Source organism: Ochotona curzoniae, unplaced genomic scaffold, assembly GCF_017591425.1.
Source record: "Ochotona curzoniae isolate NIBS_2020 unplaced genomic scaffold, NIBS_Ocur_1.0 scaffold_4701, whole genome shotgun sequence".
Lineage (NCBI taxonomy): Eukaryota > Metazoa > Chordata > Mammalia > Lagomorpha > Ochotonidae > Ochotona > Ochotona curzoniae.
Genome location: NW_024467122.1, coordinates 61634955 through 61642386, shown reverse-complemented (window position 1 = coordinate 61642386; position 7432 = coordinate 61634955). Strand labels below are relative to the sequence as shown.

At 43.5% G+C, this 7432-nt stretch overlaps 1 non-coding gene across 1 annotated transcript; it reads left to right on the top strand.

Annotated features, from left to right (window-relative positions):
* The first annotated feature begins 4748 nt into the window (after window positions 1–4748).
* LOC121149507 lies at window positions 4749–4888 on the top strand. Its single transcript, XR_005882669.1, has one exon. It is a non-coding gene; the product is annotated as a U4 spliceosomal RNA (small nuclear RNA).
* The last annotated feature ends 2544 nt before the right edge of the window (window positions 4889–7432 follow it).

Here is a 7432-nt window from a genome sequence, read left to right as displayed (position 1 = left end):
ATGTTTCCATTGCTTTAGAAAACATAGTGAATTCTCCCCAAATTCGTATATGGCACAGTTTTTATCAAAATCTCAGTAAGATATTTTGTGGATATCAATAAGATCCTTCCTAATTATTTAAGATAAATAAGGAAGTGAAAAAGAATCAAGACAATCAAGACATCAACGGTTAGAGAGAAAGAGAAGGCCCAGAAATTGGCCTGCACAAATAGGTCCCTCTGAGTGTTGGCATGTGTGCAAAACCAATTCAATAAAGAAAAAATTAGCTTTTTAAATAAGTGATGATGGAACAAAGGATATTCACTGATATAAAAAATGAGCCTTGGGCCTGGTACGGTGGCCTAGTGGCTAAAGTCTTCACCTTGAACGTGCCGGAATCTCATACAGGCGCCAGTTTTATTCCCTGTGGCCCCACTTCTTATCCAGCTCCCTGCTTGTGGCCTGGGAAAGCAGTCAAGGATGGGCCAAAGCCTTGGAACACTGTACCCATGTGGGAGGCCTGAAGGAAGTTCCTGACTCCTGGCTTTGGATCGGCACAGCACCAGCCATTGTGGTCACTTAGGAAGTGAATCATTGGATGGAAGATCTTGCTCTCCATCTCTCCTCCTCTCTGTGTATCTGACTTTGCTATAAAAATAAAGAAATTATTTTAAAAAATGAGCCTTGAATTAAGTTTCAAAATTTATATATAATAATATCATATACATAAATGTGAAATATAAAGATTTTTTATTTTTATTATTTTTTTATTGGAAAGGCGGATATACAGAGAGGAGAGACAGAGAGGAAGATCTTTCATCAGATGATTCACTCCCTAAGTGAGCGCAACGGCCGATGCTATGCTGATCCGAAGCCAGGAGCCTCTTCCGGGTCTCCCACGTGGGTGCAGGGTCCCAACACTTTGGGTCATCCTCGACTGCTTTCCCAGGCCACAGGCAGGGAGCTGGAAGGGAAGCGGGGCTGCCGGGATAGAACCGGCGCCCATATGGGATCCCGGGCGTGCAAGGCAAGGACCTTAACCACTGCGCCACCGCGCCGGGCCCAATAAATGAAAAATATAAAACTCTTAGAAAAAATTAATAGAAAATCATCGGAACTTAGGATTAGGTAAGCAGTCCTGCAACTTCTCATGAGAAAATTCCTCCAAAAGAGGACAACTGCCAAAGTGAACTTTGTCAACCTTGCAAATGTTTGTTAAGAATCTTTTAAAACAATGAAGTGGCAAGCTGAAACTGGGAAAAATTACTTGCAAACCACATCCTTACAAATATTGATGGAATATAGAGGAAACTTCCAAGTATCATTTGTAAGGGAAGAAAGGATACAATTTGAAAATTGGTAAAATACTAGAGATATTTTACAAAAAATACATGCAGAGGTCTTCAAGATCATTCAGCCTTAGAGAAATGCAAATGAAAATGACAATGAGCTGTCACTGCATACCTGTCAGAAAGATAATGAGCAGACATGGCATTAGCCCAAACACTGGCAACACCAAGGAACTGGGCCACTCGCACATTGCTAGGGGAAAGTGACGAAGTACAATAAACCACACAGAACAGTTTGGCAGCATTTTCATAAACTTAATATGCAACAACACACAACACAGCAATTGCACTTCTTGGCATTCATCCCAGAAACAGGAAGAGTTATGTTTGTGTCAACAGCAGCATACAAATGCTTACATCAGCTTTCTCATCGTGACCCAAATCTGCAGACTTTCCAGAGGCACCTCAGTGACAGAGTGGTTCAGCAAGCTGTGGCGCCTACAGATGAAATACTATTTAACAAGCAAAAAGGAATTGGCATTGACCCATCCAATCGTTGGAATGAATCCCTAAAAGAATTATTGTAAGAAAAGGTTATACATCATTTAACACCTTATACATATGACATTTTGAATGAATTCTAAAAGTGGAGAATGAATTAATCGTTGCTTAACGACAGCAAAGCTTGGCTCAGAAGTGATTATAATGCTGTATCTTGCCTCCAGTAATCTCAAGATTCTGGTTTTGATACTGTGGTTCATAGTTTTGCAAGATATTATTATTGATAGAAATCTGGCTGAAGAGTACAAAAGACCTCTGCATTAATTCTTGCAACTGTTTGTGAATCTTTAATTGCCTCCAAATAAAAAAACTTAAGAAAATGTTGAAACAAATCTACCATATGATCTCCCCTCTCCACTCCTAGATATTTATCCAAGCACAATAAAAACATATGTCCACACACAGACATGAGCAATCTTATTTCCAATAAATGAAAACAGCAAGCAATTCAAAGGTTCTTCAGCTGATGGTGAATAAGCATATTGTGGAATACCCAAACAATAGAATATTTCTGAGCAATAAAATAAACTGATCTTTTTCTGTGTGCAACAATATGATTGAGTCACAACATAATTAGGCTGGGTCAAACAAGTCATTTAGAATTTCTAAAATTGTAGAAATTGCATTGTAACAAAAAAAAAACCACATGCTTCTGCAGGTGCATCTCATTGTTCATCAACCTGTGCACTCTAGAAATATACAACTCCTTTTTTCAAGTTTATTAATTATTTCCTTTAATTTTATTTTTGGCTAATACATAAAATTATGTCCATTTATGGAATAGCCTGATGTTTTGATACATGTATACACTGTACAATGTTCAAATTGAGCAAACATGTCTCCTCAAGCACTTACCATTTTTTTTCTGTTGAAAATATTAAAATCTTCTAGCTTTAAAATGTTTGTATATGGGGGAAGAGAGTGGGGAAGGGTGGGAGGGAAAATCCCTGAGACTATGAAACTGTATCATGAAAAACAAAGAGTTTTTTAAAAACACTTGTATATTTGGGGGCTGGTACTGTGACACAACAGGCTAATCCTTCACCTTCTAGACCAGCATTCCATATGGGTCCTGGTTCGTGTTCCATCTGCTTCCCATCCAGCTCCTTGCTTTTGGCCTGGGAAGGCACTAGAGGATGGCTCAAATTGTTGGGTCCCTGCACTCACTTGAGAGACCTGGATGAGGCTCCTGCCTCCTGACTTTGGATCAACTCGGCTCCAACTGTTGTGACCACTCGGGGGGTGAATCAGGGGATAAAAGACCTTACCTTCCCTGTCTTTCCTTCCTTCTGTAAATCTAATAAGGATAAATTAACAGAGCTCTTAAAATGTATATTTACTCATATTTATTTATTTATTTATTTATTGAAAAAACAAAGGTAGAGCAGAAACAGATCTGCCATCCACTGATTCACTTCCCCAATGCCCACAACAGGCTGCACCAGGTCACTTCAGAGCTGGAAGCCAGGAACACGATCCACGCCTCCCACATGGATGACAAAGAGACCCAATCAGCCATCAACTGTTGCCTCCTCAAGTGTGAATTAGTAGAAAATTGGATTTGGGAGTGAAATCCGGGACTTAAACCCAAGCACTATGCTTAGGCATGTGGGTGTCACAGAGGCATTTTAGCCACAGTACCAAACACTGGCCCCTAGGGTTTTTCTTTTTCAAGAATAAATAACATATTATTGTTGCTCACAGTTCATCTCCTGACAGTGGAATACCAGAATGTTCATTCATCTTCGCCATCCCTTCTTCATCTACTGTTTTGCATATCAACTTATGTCATGATTTGCAAAAGGCTTGCCCCCTCTCAAATTCACTCTGAAGCCTGAATGCCATTGTGGCGGTGCCGGGGGTTGATCAGGTCAGCAAGACAACCAGGACCTTTCCCTGGGAGGCAGTTTTCACTGTGTCAGAACTGGATCGGTTAGCAGGAGAGCGGGCTGTAAGACCCGCTCGCTGTGGCTCTGTCACATGCACCCACCTCACCTACTTTTCCATCCTGTTGTGGCAGAGCGTGAAGACACACACCAGGAGCTTGCAGATGAAGGCACTGTGCTCTGGCTTTGCTGGCCTCTACGTTCCAGAATCAAAATAAACTTATTTCCCTTATAAAGCTAACCAGTGTCAGGCATTCTGTTACAAAATAAGATAATTGACTAAGGTCATTTATGACTGAAAAAACACATACACTTTGACTGTGAAAATAGGATTGAACATTGTGGCAGAGCAGGTGCTTCTGTTTGGTACATGCAGATCTCAGAGTACATGGGATGGAGTGTCTCCTCTGCTCCAGATCCAGTTTCTAGCTAATGCCTACTCCTGAAAGAGGCAGATTCCTGCCACGCAGTGAGAAACCTGGATGAAGTTCCAGGCTCCTGGCTCTCATCTGGCCCAGCCCAGCTGCCATTGGTATTTGGGGTGTAAAGCAACATTTAGAAGATTCTTCTCCCTACCTCTTTCTCCCTCCCTTATCTCTGTCCCCTCCTTTACCTTTCAAATACATTTTTTTTAAATATTCAAAAAAAATCATGTCCTACAGAGGGTTTTGGGGGTAGGGTTAACATTTTTTTTATTTCTACTTGAAAGGCAGAGTTATAGAGATAAGGGGAGATGGAAAGAGAGACAGAGAGAGAGAGAGAGAAATCTTCCATCTGCTAGTTCACTCCCCATATGTCTGCAATGGCTGGAGATGGACCAACTCAAAGCCAGACGCCTCTTCCAGGTCTCTCAAGCAAGTGCAGGGGCCCAAAAACTGGATGGGAAGTGGAGCAGCAGCTGGGACACAAACCAGCACGTGTACGGGCTGCTAGTGCCACAGACGGAGGATTAGTGTGCTGAGCCACTACCCTAACCCCTACAATTTTGTTTTACATTTTGCATATAATGCAGCCTTTAAAATTACAAGTTTTCAGCTTTGTGCAGTGGCAGTATTGTAGCCAATAAGGCTTATCTGAGGTGCGATTATTGTTAACTGAAAACTTTCCTCAATACCCCGCATGATGTCTTAAAATATAGTTGCCATTGGCAGTTTTTGACAAGCTCTTTGGAGACTGATAAAAAAGAATACGATAGATAGATAGATAGATAGATAGATAGATAGATAGATAGATAGATAGAGAAATAAAATTAGGAGTTTTCAAGTAAGAACGTTAGACTTGCACTGTGGTCTCTGTAGCCCCAGCTTCTGGCTCACCACGCTCCACTCTGTGATCCCCTGCTGAGGCTGCACCGTTGTTTGTACAACCTTTCTCCCACTTCCTGTTAGAGCAATTCCCAGGATTAGGGAGATACCAGGAGTCCTATATAACTAGATTGTTGGTGGTACTGATCTTGACGGAACCTGTTGGACGTTAGGTCTGGGGCCACATGGACCTGTTTGGACCCACACAATGCTAAAGTTGGTATTATTTTCCCTGTGGGACCAGTGTAATGCCCTGAGCTCAGTGAGATCACTCCCAGCTCAGCGTGTGCACAGCTCACTGCTGTCCCCGCAGTCTTAACGTTTTTCTACACTGTACAAAATGGTACCTGATGTTGCACTACTAGAGTTCTTGATCTGCTGGCCGTCAGGTCTGAGGGCTACCCGGACCTGTCTTGGGTGGAACCTGTGTGATATCATGTTGTTGCAGTTCACTGAGTCAGAAATTGATTCACCCCCAGCTCAGTGCATGCACAGTCCTGTCCCTCAGCCTTTGTTTCCTTAAACAAAATGGTGCCTGGTACGGCTCTAGGGGGCAGACTGGGCTGTGAAATCCACCCTGTTCCCACACTACCCATTTGGTATCTGCCACTCTGTCTCTGCTCCAGGTCAAAGTAAACAGACCAGCAGGACGGGCAGTTCTTTGTCTGAGCTCATCCCCCAAGCTCCCAGTGAAAGTCCCTTCCCACCTGGTTGCTGGTGGAGTTCCAGATGCCAATGTAGTTCAGATCGCCATTTGCTCAATGCTGCTGCGTTATCCATTAATTTAATACCACACTGTTGTGTCCGCTCCTTTCTCATGTCTGTCAGTCTCCTGGTGCCCCTCTACTGTCATTCTGTCCTCTCCTATTTCCTGTATTGAGCCTTCTCTGCTTCACCTGGCTAATGTTTCTCTGTTTATTTAAATGTGTCCTTACCCTATTCTGCCATCTTGATTCTCCACCAAAATATCTTCAAGTATTGCTCAGCATTTAAGCATCTGGTGCCTTTCCAAATCTTTCTGGGTTTTTGGCTTGTTTTTGTTGAAATACACACAGCTATAATATGATTGTGTACCAATCACACAAATCCTCACCCACTCCATTTCAGCTTGCTTCTTGGGATACATGCTCAGGGATACTGTTACTATTACAAAAGACAGATGTACAGAGAGGAGAAGAGACAGAGAAGGCCTTCCGACTGATGATTCACTCCCCAAGTGACCACAATAGCCAGTGCTAATCTGAAGCCAGGAGCCTATTCCAGGTCTCCCACATGGGTGCAGGGTCCCAAGGCTTTGGGCCGTCCTCCACTGCTTTCCCAGGCCACAAGCAGGGAGCTTGATGGGAAGTGGAGCTGCTGGGATTAGAACCAGCACCCATATGGGATCCTGGTGCATTCAAGGCAAGGGCTTTAGCCGTTACACTATCATGCCAGGCCCATGAGGCAGGTGTTATTTTTACTGGCAGCCATTTTAATCCCTTTAACAATCCCACAAGGTTGGTGTTACTCCTAGAAAAGAGTGTGATTCAATTCAAGGGAGATTGAGTACACTGCCTGAGTTCATGTGTTAGTGAGAGATGCAGCCAAGACGTGGGCCTGCGTGGGGAAGTTGTTGCCTTTCTGGTGTGGTGCTCACTGCTCTGCAGGCGGTCCTGGCAGTGGTCCTCTCCCCCCATAGCAGGCGCAGGACAGTAGATACTCTCAAAGATGCCTATTAACTATCTAAAGCACTACTGCCATGAAAAGAGGAAAGTTTTATATAGCTCTGTGGGCAAAAGGAATCCTTTGAGTGGTTTTTCTTGCAGTAAAGAACTTGGTCAAAACAAAAGGAAGATGGAGCAAGCATTTGGTCTGACAATCAGGATGCCACTTGGGATGCCACATTCCACACCAGAAGGCCTGGGGCTCCACTGTGGGTCCAGGTTCCTGTTAACATACATGTTACTAGGAAGCAGGTAATGGCTGAAGAAGTTGGGTTGTTGTCTCCCACATGGCAGACCAGGGTGGAGTTTCTGCTTTGGCCTTTAGCCAGCTCCAGCCTTGGCTATTTGCGGGCAGCTAGTGAGTGACCAGTGGGGAGAAGCTTGTTCTTCTCTCTCTCTCTCTATCTCTCTCTTTCTTTCTCTCTCTCTTTCTCTCTGTCTTTCATACTTGACCAAAAGAAGAAGAAGAAGACAAATAGGGAGGCATTGGTACACATAATCTTAATAGATTTTGAAAGATGCTTTGGGCCCTGCATGGTGACCTAGCAGCTAAAGTCCTTGCCTTGAATGTGCCAGGATCCCATATGGGCACTGGTTCTAATCCCAGCAGCCCCACTTCCCATCCAGCTCCCTGCTTGTGGCCTGAGAAAGCAGTTGAGGACAGCTCAAAACATTGGGACGCTGTACCTGCATGGAAGACCTGGAGGAGG